We start from the raw sequence: 14,217 nt of genomic DNA, 5'->3' as shown, positions 1-14,217 counted from the left end.
CATGTCACGAAAGAATATCTTTATGTACACATCTGCTAAGTGAATAAATTATATCAGCATTCATAATTAATGCATAAGAATTTTTATTTAGTTCAATTTGCTTCACAAGCTGTTCGAAGTTCGATGACAAAAATTAAAGATGGCGGATGCTTTAAAGAGTAGCTTAGCCAAAATCAATGTTTCTTTTATTTTTCTGATATACTGTGCATGTATGTAGTATTTCATACTACAGATTTTATTCGTTTACTATTTTTATATCAATCATACCATCAAGTTAAAAATACATCGTCCCATTTGAAGAACCTAACCTTGATTTTTTACTTAAAGAGTAAATTTTTATAGCAACTCATCACTGTTTATGATATAAGTGTCAGCAATAGAATATAACAATCATTGTAATCATTGTACATAACCTCAAATGTTAAAAAAAAATAAAGTCCATTGATGCAGAATTATTCGGTGAACCTATATAGGACCTGAAGAGTGAGGTCCTTTATCAAATGACAGCTCACGAAGATGACCTAACCTAACCGCACGTAACCTCGCGAAGATGACACTCCGGCGACATTGAACCCAGAAGAAAGAAAGTATCTGAAAATTTTCGAAGATTCGACCAAAAGAGCTTTTTTAATTCGTATCCTTGGATTTGGTATCCCTTCCCCAGTCGGTAACGGAGTGAAGCGAGAGGGAGCGAATTCACTCTCGAAGTGCACGAGCGAGAGCAAGATGGCGAGATTTCGAGCTAACAGGAGGGATAAGAAACCCATGCACGTACTCGGTTTCCAGTGGAACGACTTTAGTCTGACGACCGCTTCCACGGAGCGAGGTTGACAAATCCCCCGTTGTGTCTCCGTGTGTTCAACCCGAATTTTCCCGCGAGTTCTACGAAAATTTTGAAGAAGTGTAAAGTGGGTCCACATCGAGCTAATCGTCCTTTCCGAAACTCGCCAGGTACTCTAGCCCTTAGAGTGTTGGTCCAGAGTCTGTCTTTCAGGTGGCACGTGCCGGTTTTCTGCGGCCTAGGAATTCGTGACTGGAAGAAATCGGTAAAAGGACGTGTTCGTTTGTGGTTATTTTCGTGACGGCGCGGAGAGAAAGTGTTGTTTAGTCCGGTGACGCGATATCTCCAGGTGGATACCGATCTATCCCAAGGAGGTAGAAACCGGTGGCTCAGGTTCATCAAGGATCGATCGAGGATGAGTGCACTCACGTGCATCGGGACAGAATGAATTGTGTCCGTGAACAGCGAGCTGCGTGCGTTAACATGCGCGAGATCCTGCGTGCTTCCAGGGACAGATAGCTCGTCCTGCCGTCCATCCGCGGGCACAAGTGCCCAGAGGTCGTCGAACGAAGACTCGTCCTGCGGGGATCGAAGCGGGATACCTCAGGTTTGTCTTCATATACCGTTATAACTCTTAAAGGACCTCACTCTTCAGGTCATATATTTTCATAAACTTTCTCCATCTTATTTTATTCACTACGTCTATCATTAAGTCTGTAACTTCACCAAGTAGCTCCTCAAACGGAGGATCATTAAAATGTGACTTGTTCAAAGACTTGCGTGCAGATGAAATAATCAACATCTTGTTAAAACGACATCTCTGACAAAAGTATAGTTTGATTACTGACAAATTATAGTAATTTATTAAAAATTATTCAAGAATAAAATTCTGAAGTCCTACTTCTTCAGATGACATCAAACTAAAAGTGTCCTTAACATAAAACTATCTTTAAAAGTTGAAGTTTCTGGAAAATGTATGACACACAGGAAAAACAAGTTATTAAAAAACAAGTTTCTCTGTCATTACGCCTGATTTGTCATACGGGAACTTGTGGGTTGCTAATTATTACGTACGTATCCATAATGTGGACACTTCGCATAGGTTCTTAATTTTTTATTTTACCTGGTAGTGTTAGATTTGAATCACCGTGTAGCACATTTAAACTTTCCTCGTTATTTTTAGACCACTTTCTAATAAACTGCAATTGTCCGATCATTAAGGTACAAAATGGAGATGTATCGAGTTCAAGCTATTTTTCAGTTTATCAAAGTTATTATTCAGAGTGCATGCTAGTTTCCTTACTGTGATAATGTTCTCCATACTTCCCCATGATTGGAATATCCAGTTACGTAACCTCCATTTCATAGCAATTTGACGCGGTTCAAAAATCTACATCGATTAAGACATAACTTAAACATCTACTTAACAGAGTTTAGATATTTATGAGTTGCAACATTAGACTTTCATTAGTTCAGCGTTGCGTAATTCTGATTTTATATTTCTTAGACTAATTCAGATTAGGGTAGATTAGTTTAGACATATGTAGACAATATAGGTAATATAGACAATATAGGCAATATAGGCAATATAGGCAATATAGGCAATATAGACAATATAGGCAATATAGGCAATATAGACAATATAGGCAATATAGGCAATATAGACAGTATAGGCAATATAGACAATATAGGCAATATAGACAATATAGGCAATATAGACAATATAAGCAATATAGGCAATATAGACAATATAGACAATATAGGCAATATAGATAATATAGACAATATAGGCAATATAAACAATATATGCAATATAGGCAATATAGGCAATATAGACAATATAGACAATATAGGCAATATAGACAATATAGGCAATATAGACAATATAGGCAATATAGACAATATAGGCAATATAGACAATATAGGCAATATAGACAATATAGACAATATAGGCAATATAGACAATATATACAATATATGCAATATATACAATATAGACAACATAGGCAATATAGGCAATATAGGCAATATATGCAATATAGACAATATAGACAATATAGGCAATATAGATAATATAGACAATATAGGCAATATAAACAATATATGCAATATAGACAATATAGACAATATACATCAAATAAATGATGATGATGATATTAGGTCATTACGCATGTGAACTTAAATATTTTACCAGGGAATTATAATCGATTTGTGCAAGTAGTCCATCAATTAGTATAACATTCTCAATAATGATACAAACCTCCCAAGCTGGTACCTCACACACCGGCCACTTAATAATCCATAGACATCTCTAAATTACCGTGTTGGACTCTGCAAGAGACTCCATTAGCGGGCACCGATTTTCCACAGGGAAGTGTGCACTGAAATCAGGGCACAGCGAGCAATCAATTACACCATGTTGCTCCAGAAATGATCCCCGGCGAGACGGTGGTTTGCATAAATCGCATCCGAGCCGAAAAAAAAACGCGGTAAATTAACGCGGAACTCCGTGCAAGTTTCCCTGCTATTTTCCACAGTATTAGGCAATAGCACGCATCACGGGTTAATTTATTGCCTATAATTTACCAGATCGTAGATAGACCGTGATTGAATCACCTAGCAGGTATATTAAATATCTGTATTAGTATAAAGCGAAGAATTTAAACGGAAAATCAAGGATGGGTAGTTGAATAGAAATTCTCACGTTTGCTTGGACACTTATAGAGATGTACAGAGACAACATCTTCTGTCGACTTTTGCCACGGAGCTTCACGGGGGATCCCAGCACTCAACTGCCACCTGTTGCGTAAGGGATACCCAGATTGGCAGCGAAGAATCCTCATTTTTGCTTAGCAATGGCGGCGTGGCATTAAGAAAGCGTGTCTCGACGCTGTCATTGATTGATGACTGCGCGAAGACAATTCAAACGGTTAGGGCTGGATCTTGTTTCCTATGGAACACCATAAGTCTTTCAGGACTTCACCCTTTCGCTCACTATGTTGTGCAGGGTGCTTCAAAATGGGTACTTCTAATTCATGCAGCTTCATGGATGTTAGGATTTTATTTGGATGGGAATTATTAGAATTGTATTGGTTCAGGCTGCTTCAAAATGGTACTTCACTATACTAGTACCATTTACTATACAATTTTCGTGTAGCTTCATAGAAATTATTAGGATATTATTTGGATGGGAATTATTAGGATGGTATTTGTACAGGTGCACCAAAATGGATGGTACTTCTGTCACTAATACAATTTTTATGTAGCTTCATAGAAGTTATTAGGATATTATATGGATGGGAATTATTAGGATGGTATTTGTACAGGTGCACCAAAATGGATGGTACTTTTGTCACTAATACAATTTTTAGCTTCATAGAAATTATTAGGATATTATTTGGATGGGAATTATTAGGATGGTATTTATACAGGTGCACCAAAATGGATGGTACTTCTGTCACTAATACAATTTTTATGTAGCTTCATAGAAATTATTAGGATATTATATGGATGGGAATTATTAGGATGGTATTTGTACAGGTGCGCCAAAATGGATGGTACTTTTGTCACTAATACAATTTTTATGTAGCTTCATAGAAATTATTAGGATATTATTTGGATGACAATTATAGGGATGGTATTTGTACAGGGTGCACCAAATTGGATAGTACTTTTGTCACTAATACAATTTTTATGTAGCTTCATGGAAATTATTAGAATATTATTTGGATGGGAATTATTAAGATGGTATTTGTTCAGGTTTGCATCAGAATGAGAGGTACTTCTAAGTCACTCTATAATTTTTATATATTTTCATAGGAATTATTAGGTTATGGCTTCTTAATGTAGATTCTTGATGTTTGTACAGGGTGCATTAAAATGGATGGTACTTGTGAATATGTCAGTCCACAAGTGTCACGTGTGTTCATATGAATTAATGACATTGTATATATATAGCTTCTGGATGTATATACAGGGTGCTTCAAAATGAGTGACACATGTGAATATGTCAGTCCACAAATTTCACACATGTTCATATGAATTAATAAGATATTGTATTCATATAGCTTCTTGATGTTTGTACAGGGTGCATCAAAATGAGTGATACATATGAATATATCAGTCCACAATTTTCACATATGTTCATACGAATTAATAAGATATTGTATATACATATGTAGCTTCTTGATGTTTATACAGGGTGCATGAAAATGAGTGACATATGTGAATATGTCAGTCCACAATTTTCACATATGTTCATACGAATTAATAAGATATTGCATATACATATGTAGCTTCTTAATGTTTATACAGGATGCATCAAAATGAGTGATACTTGATGTTTGTATAATATGTTTTAAAATGGACGGTACTTCAAAACATCTTAGTAGACAATTTTCACATATGTTCATATGAATTAATAAGATATTGTATATACATATGTAGCTTCTTGACGTTTATACAGGATGCATCTAAATGAGTGATACTTGATGTTTGTATAATATGTTTTAAAATGGACGGTACTTCAAAACATCTTAGTAGACAATTTTCACATATGTTCATATGAATTAATAAGATATTGTATATACATATGTAGCTTCTTGACGTTTATACAGGATGCATCTAAATGAGTGATACTTGATGTTTGTATAGTATGTTTTAAAATGGACGGTACTTCAGAACATCTTAGTAAACAATTTTCACATATGTTCATATGAATTAATGATATTGTATATACATATGTAGCTTCTTGATGTTTATACAGGATGCATCAAAATGAGTGATACTTGATGTTTATATAGGATGTTTTAAAATGGACATCTTATTAGACAATTTTCACATATCTTCATAGAAATGATTTGTATATTATTTATGTCTTTTTGATGTTCCTACAGAGTGTTTCAAAATTAGTGGTTCTTATGAATATACCACTCTAATTTTCACGTATGTTCACATGAATTATTAAGATACTATTTATGACTTCATAATGGATAACAGTATTAAAATGAAATAGTTATGAAGGTACAGTCACTTCTGCGTAGACTATCAAATCATATATGGAATTCGTTAATTTACCACATTATGAATGTATGCTCCATTGATCTGTGAACCTGATGTGGCCATGATAGGGACGATAATACGAGTGGTGCCTTGATTTATGGTGACTCGCCATGAAGTGAAACGAAACTCTTAGATTTCTCGCAGTTAGATAACGTCTGGAGAGAATGCTTTCTTGTTTACGCCGCAAGAAACGCGATCCTGATTGCATATCGGCTGCAATAAATCCGGCGGATCAATAATGACTAATGTTCATCGTAACGATTTCTATTTAGCCGAGATGCCAGAATTTTTTTAAACATCGTTTCAAGAATGAAGTTACTATTTCTAATAATTGGTAAGCATTTCTAATAATCGATAATCGCTTCTAATAACCGGTAAGCATTTCTAAGAAATTCCACTCTGAGGAGATAAAAAGTTGACCACATTTTTGACGTTCATGTTATGTAAGTTAATTTTATGCTCAATTCATAACGGTTGAAAGTTGTAATAAATCTAACCAGAATAATCGAATTTGTTCGAGGTGAAATAAATTGGCTGTTGCGTTTACAATAAGTCAGTACAATGAACCATGTAATCAGAACAGTGCAAATATCATTGTTTAGAGGTATACGTTCGATGCAATAATTTATTGTTCACCCCCGTTGAATGAACGCTCTCTCCTTGGACCACACTCGTCGAACCGGTTTACACTGTGAATCGTCTATTGAATTATCGAACGGTATTCATTAATGAACATTGCTCGGTCAGACTTCATAAACTTGAAGAGCATCCTTTCAAAAATATGGGACCACCTAGTGATGACTGTGTCCATTGAAATCAATGACGCTCTCGTTATATTGCCGTTTACACATCAACTCTTTTATCACTGAACACTTTTTTTTAATTATATTGCCACGTGTTTCTTTTACTTTTTTCTAATTAATTTAATAGAAGATTTGAAGGTTTTAAAATTTAATAAATATTGGAATTTTTTAAATTTAATAAACATTGCAAGTTTTCAAATTTATTAAATATTGAAAGTTTTTAAATTTAATAAATATTGGAATTTTTTAAATTTGATAAATATTCAAAATTTGGTAACTTAATTAATATTGAAATTTTTTAAATTTAATAAATATTGGAATTTTTTAAATTTAATACACATTGCAAGTTTTCAAATTTACTAAATATTGAAGGTTTTTAAATTTAATAAATATTGGAATTTTTTAAATTGGATAAATATTCAAAATTTGTTAACTTAATTAATATTGAAATTTTTTAAGTTTAATAAATATTGGAATTTTTTTAATTTAATAAACATTGCAAGTTTTCAAATTTACTAAATATTGAAAGTTTTTAAATTTAATAAATATTGGAATTTTTTAAATTGGATAAATATTCAAAATTTGTTAACTTAATTAATATTGAAATTTTTTAAGTTTAATAAATATTGGAATCTTTTAAATTTAATACACATTGCAAGTTTTCAAATTTACTAAATATTGAAGGTTTTTAAATTTAATAAATATTGGAATTTTTTAAATTTAATAAACATTGCAAGTTTTCAAATTTACTAAATATTGAAAGTTTTTAAATTTAATAAACATTGAAATTTCTTAAATTTAACAAACATTGTAATTTTATTGAAATACTTGAATTTAATAAACATTGAAATTTAAAACATTTAACAAACATTGTAATTTTATTGAAATACTTGAATTTAATAAGTATTGAAATTTGTAAAATTTAACAAACATAATTTTACTAAAATACTTCAACTTAACAAAAATAAAAATTTTCCTAATCACTCTAACAAAAATTGAATATCTGAAAAATGAAAAAAACTTGAAAATTAAGGGTTGATCCGAAAGACCAAATAAAACGCAATTAAGTGACAAATTCATAATTACAAGCTATCTCGGAAAACCGATCGAATTTATCAACTGGTTCCCCGATTTTTCAGTACTTCTTTTTTCGGTTTCGTCGATCGCGGTCTTACGCACGATTACCGACCTTTCGAAAGAATGTAGACATTTGAACAAGTGGTTATCGAAAATGAAAGCTAACTGGTTACCCAGTTGTCCAGCAACTATCGCTGCTGGCGGTTCTGGGCTTCTTATTGGCACGCCATAACGACAAGTCGGTGTGTTGTATCCTAGCCGATAGTCGAAGTTTCTCTGTTTCGATTCGGAAATAAGCGTTTATGTAACCAGCTGTGAAATGTCAGCTGTTGCCGGAATTGATCGACTTTTTGCGAGTTCTTCTTTCATTCTTGTCGATCGCCATTTTAGTCGCTTCATTGGAATTTCCTTCATCTTCATTTTTTATAAAATATCTGACCTTTCTTAATAATAACATTCTCTTGTTTTAATAATAGAATAGTGTAGAATTACTTAAAAAAATCACTTAAGTAATTCATTTTTAAATTAATTTAGAAAATAAATTTTTGACAAAACTTTTGATAAATTTTTTTTCATTATGAATGAAAGTTTTAATAAAATATTTGATGCAAAGTTTGAAAAGTTTCAAGCTTTGTTTAAATTTAACATTAATTCAAGCAAGTAGTAATAAAATGAACTTCATATTCAACTTTCGTTGAATTTCTTTGCAGTAATTGTCTAAAAAGAATTAAAAGAAGAGAATCGATATTTTTGTTCAGAGGATAATAGATATTTTTCATACAGTTATCTAAGACGCGAAAGTGTATTACGAGAGCGGAGATAAAGGAAATCGAACGGTCGCCATTTTCGCTCCTATACATTTGCATATTAGGTGTATTTCGAATCCGCGCGGTCGCGAGTTTCTTTTTTAATTCGCGCTCGATCGCTTATGAAATCCAGTTCTGTTCGCTTGCGTAATTTCTGCTGTAACCAAGTCGAAAATGATAAACTTAGAACGCAGACCGCGGAAATGCTATTTAAATCACCTCTTGTCGATTAAATCGATCAATATTATTAAATAGAACGCTGCAAAAACTGTGTAACATGACAAACCCCGACATGAAGTAACTAGATAAAAATACCCAAAATAAAATAACATCATATTCATTGAAAATTGCATACCTAAATCACAGAGTAAACCAGAGACACTCTCTGTCGGCACCTTTGATCTCTCGAAAGCTGTCCCTTTAAATTGGTTGTACAAGCGAGCGGGAAATTTAAATCGAACAAATCTCTAATAATTTGGAATATATTTCTAATAAATTTTCTGTATATTACTAACATTGTCTTTGGAGGTATTTTTATCAATTTTACGGCGTAGAAAAGTTGGAAAAGAAAAGAAATACCAAAATGATTGCTGTACTAAATATATTTGAAGAATATGTACGGAAATGATTACTACAAATAACTTCTAAGAAAATGAAAAACTGTCACAAGGAATTACAGATGAATGTGTTACAGAGATATGACAAATATTTATTACAAATAAATCACTGGTGAATAGGTTTAAACTTTTCTTTTTCGACCGCCATACTTCTACACTATGCGCATGCGCACCCCTAACTCTTTTGATTTGAGTATTTAAATTTATCCTCTGTCTCTCTCTAGGTTTCCTTGTCTAGTGTCTCTTGTTGTATCAACTCTGTCTAAATACCAATACAGAAAGTTAGTCCTTTAATAAGAAGTATACCTTTTTCCCCCAGTTTTCTTGCCGATAGTTCTCGAAGGATAGATCGTTACGTAACCCTAACGCCGAATGCATTGTACTTTCCCAAATGTGTCATATTACGGAAAAAGTAACTATGACAGGTTTAAATCGTTTTTTAACCCCGAAACCGCAGCTGTTAAACTTCGTTCCATTATGCTTGCCGTTTAAGATTATATAAATCTGCGTTTCTTAAATCTTTCTACTTGCGTTTTCATACTTCAATGCATGTTCACATATTTCTAAGAGAAACTCACTGCACAAAAATATCGACATATTTGAGGTTAGTTTTTCAGTTACGTCAACGAAGTTGAGGTTAGTCTTTCGTTTACATTAATGAATTTGAGGTTAGTTTTTGATTTACATCAACAAAGTTGAGGTTAGTTTTTCATGTTTACGTCAACAAGTTTTGAGGTTCGTTTTTCTTATTTACATCAACAAGTTTTGAGGTTAGTTCTTCATTTATATCAACAAACTTGAGACTTGAGGATGGTTTCTCATTTGCAACATCAAGTTTGAGGTCAATTTTTGATTTACATCAACAAAGTTGAGACTTGAGGATGGTTTTTCATTTGCAACATCAAGTTTGAGGTTAATTCTTCATTGACATCAACAAGTTTGATGTTAGTTTTTCATTTACATCGACAAACTTGAGACTTGAGGATAGTTTCTCATTTGCAACATCAAGTTTGAGGTTAGTTTTTCATTTTCATCGACAAACTTGAGACTTGAGGATAATTTTTCATTTGCAACATCAAGTTTGAGGTTAGTTTTTCATTTACATCAAAGAGTTTGAGGTTAGTTCTTCATTTATATCAACAAACTTGAGACTGGAGGATGGTTTTTCATTTGCAACACCAAGTTTGAGGTTAATTTTTCATTTACATCAACAAGTTTGATGTTAGTTTTTCATTTACATCGACAAACTTGAGACTTGAGGATAGTTTTTCATTTGCAACACCAAGTTTGAGGTTAGTTTTTCATTTACATAAAAAAGTTTGAGGTTAGTTATTTAGTTTCATTTAACGTCAAGGGTCCCTAGAAGTTAATTATATATAAGTTCCACAGCAAGCATTTGATCTGCCCATCACCACAAACGCATTCGCGGTCTGCCAATTACGTGAGTCAGTGTTGCACAACGTATCCCAATCTAGTGACTACGTAGGTGTGGACACGGCTTAATGCACCGTGGACGGTGAACCGTGAGCATAAATCGGACATTACTCGTTTGTACCTTTACTTTTCAAATCGATTCACCTGAAAGCTTCTCGCCTTGGCTCGTATCCTTGCCCGGTTTGCACGGATTGAATTTCAACGGATGAAGTTTAATGTCCAGTTTCACTGTGACTGTCCTGGCGTTATAAAGTCCTCAGACGATGGAGAGGGTTGTATCGATTTTAGATCGGTAAATAAATTCAATTCCTTTTGGTAAATAATTGATTTGAACCTTATATTTGTACAATAATTCATCTGTAAATAAATTTACTATTACATGGAAATTTTACTGTTATTCACATGGAAATTTTACTTTTTTATTTAAGTAGAAATTATTCAGAATCAGCTCCCCTCATTTCAGGGACCTACACTAGTTGTGACACCTTGTAGATACAGTTGAATCCTAAACCACCTAACAAAAGTACCTCAAAGAATGTGAGTCCTCAAAGAACGTGAATGCTGACAAATCCAACAAAACCTTGATATCCGTTACCTAATTCCATATCACGATTATTCGCATGAAACCTTGTTTTATACAAGCAATTACCGCATTCGAAAGTTATTTGAAATAGCATAGCCACACGTCTGAAAAGAAGTGACTAAACGTCCGAACAAAATACATCATTAGACGCCGTTAAATTACACTCTTTTTTTTCTGAAAATCTTTTGGATCGTTTTTCAAGGTAGTTACGATCATTCGATTCATGCTATTAAATTCGCTTTAGAAGCACTTTCTCCTTTTCGAAAAACATTCTTCAACGACCTGGATCGTAAAACGACACCACGAAATACTTGCGCACAACGAAAACCTGTAAATTTCACTTTACGACTGCCATCGACACGTCCTACCATTTTGTTACATTTGTACGCTGTTATAGAACACTGTACGCCTACGTAATTCCATGTAAACGGGGCCGGTAATCACCCTTAAGACATTCTGTACCGTGTAGACAATTTATGGGAAAAACTTAATGACTGCTTAGAAAATTGCGTTTAAACGTTTCGGTAGGGAAACATTTAGGTGTTAATTACTTAATTATATGGGTATCTTGGGACATGGGTATTTGGGCACCTGTTTTGAAATATTTGGGATTGAATTAAATGGTCGAGGTATTTAGGTTCTTAGTAGGCTAATCTTTTGGTACTCAGATGTTTGAGCAAGTATCAGATACCACGCATTCGAATATCACGCATCGAATTACTACTCATTCGAACACCACGCATCGAATTACCACGCATCCGAATACCACGCATCGAATTACCACGCATCCGAACACTACGCATCGAATTACCACGCATCCGAATACCACGCATCGAATTACCACGCATCCGAACACTACGCATCGAATTACCACGCATCTGAATACCACGCATCGAATTACCACTCATTCGAACACCACGCATCGAATTACCACGCATCCGAATACCACGCATCGAATTACCACGCATCCGAATACCACGCATCGAATTACCACTCATTCGAACACCACGCATCGAATTACCACTCATTCGAACACCACGCATCGAATTACCACGCATCCGAATACCACGCATCGAATTACCACTCATTCGAACACCACGCATCGAATTACCACGCATCCGAATACCACGCATCGAATTACCACGCATCCGAACACTACGCATCGAATTACCACGCATCCGAATACCACGCATCGAATTACCACTCGTCCGAACACCACGTATCAAATTACCACTCGGCCAAACACCACATATCGAATTACCACGCGCTAGAGTACCACGTATCGAATTACCACGCGCCAGAGTACCACGTATCGAATTACCACTCGTCCGAACACCACGTATCAAATTACCACGCGCCCGAATACCACGTATCGAATTACCACGCGCCAGAGTACCACGTATCGAATTACCACGCGACGAGTAACCACGTATCGAATTTCAACGTGTCAAATTACCACGTATCAAATAACCAATCAATGTTATCGTCATTTTGGTATTCAAGTATTTCCTTACTTACTCAATCTTTTGATACTCAGATTCCTCAGCAGGTATCAAGGTTACCTTTTTAGTATTCAAACATTTTCTTACTTACTTAACACTAGATTTACGGACGTTTGATGGTCACTTTTATTTAAATTTACCTAAAGTAGAAAAATAAATAAATTGCAGATGATATGTGAACTGCCAAAAACATTGATTCTTTTGCTGAAAGTTGACATTTTTACAAAAATTTCTTAACAAACTGTCATCTAAAATAGACCTATTATCCGTCGTTTTGACGGGTTCCGTAAATCTAGTGTTAATCTTGATTTTTGTATTATGTAGCCTGGCCACCAAATGACAACATATGAAAATTTCGCGTTCATGACTAAATGTCATACAAGGAAAATCTTGAATCATGCAAAATACCCACAAACTCAATCGAATCAATCGAATGACTAAATCGACTTGACAACGAGTTTCAAAGAATCTCAGAATGTAACGCAAGAGTATATAAATCAGCATCAGAAAATAATTAATATCACTTTAGCAATTCCGCGAATAAAGAAACTTCTACACGTATGTTAATAAAACACGGTTCGTGGAATTCCTATGGCTGAAAATATGTCACTCGAATTCCTACTTTCAGCGGGCATTTTGAAAGTGTAATAAGGTACACCGCGGGTCAGACGGAGTGGGGGTATCGCATAGCGATCAACAAATCGACCATTTCGAGCGCGATCAGAGAATGGAGGATTTGTTGTCTATGTGTAACAATTTACATAATCTTGAACGCTGTCGATGATCGTGTGTGGACTGCGGAGTCGCGTTACAATCAATTCTTTTTGAACGTTGCATATATGGCGCGAACATAATTTCTAGAACTGTACGGGGAGAAAGCTATCGATCACGTTATTATCTCCCCCACCTACCATGGTTTTGTAACTCCATTCTGTGGTGTAGCTATGACATCATTCAAGGTATTTTAATTACTTTTAAATTATTATTTAGGTCTCGTGTGTGAAATTCACAGGTTTAGAGATTGTGATGATTTGTCAAAATTTGGAAACTTTTGGGAGAAATTTGAAATTTTTTTCATTGAGAAATTTATAAGGTGATGGGATTTAGGAATGTGGAACATTATTTTTGCAAAGCTCTGTACACTTCTGAATTATTATTCAGTTAGATCTGCTGTCACGTGTGAAATTCACAGGTTCAATTTATAAATTTTAGTGTTCGATTAGTAAACTTGCAAATGTAGAAATTTGAAAATTTTACCAATCAACATATCTACCTTAAAAATTTTATTTTTTGGAACTGTGAAACTTTCAAAGTTATGATAATATGCTTATATTATGAATGAATTATATTAACGAATGCAAATATGTAATATGAGAAATATAATGTAACATTAGGAACATTATTTTTGTAGCGTCCTGTACATCGTCAAAAGTGAAGCCGTTCTCCTTCCTACATGGACTTGTGTGTTCAGTAGTGAGATCCCATCTTCCCTGCGAGCATTATGCTTCAATTCGAGACGATTTTATGGAAAGTGAAAGCAAACGAAGCATCGC

General features: G+C 34.2%; 1 protein-coding gene across 2 annotated transcripts in view; it reads left to right on the top strand.

Moving 5' to 3' along the window:
• Positions 1–14,217, top strand: part of LOC105662353 (uncharacterized) — a 62,559-nt gene that overhangs the window by 9,320 nt on the left and 39,022 nt on the right. The window contains exon 1 of one of the 2 annotated variants that reach the window (XM_012283939.2): positions 779–1,388. The exons of the other annotated variant lie outside the window; for it this stretch is intronic. The gene's annotated coding sequence lies outside the window, so the exon portion shown is untranslated. Of the gene's footprint in view, positions 1–778; positions 1,389–14,217 lie in introns of those variants that run through there. 2 annotated transcript variants of the gene reach the window in all.

This window comes from Megachile rotundata, chromosome 16 (assembly GCF_050947335.1).
Source record: "Megachile rotundata isolate GNS110a chromosome 16, iyMegRotu1, whole genome shotgun sequence".
In the NCBI taxonomy this organism is placed as follows: domain Eukaryota; kingdom Metazoa; phylum Arthropoda; class Insecta; order Hymenoptera; family Megachilidae; genus Megachile; species Megachile rotundata.
The sequence above is the reverse complement of the archived record's forward strand: the minus strand, read 5'-3'. Positions and strand labels throughout refer to the sequence as shown.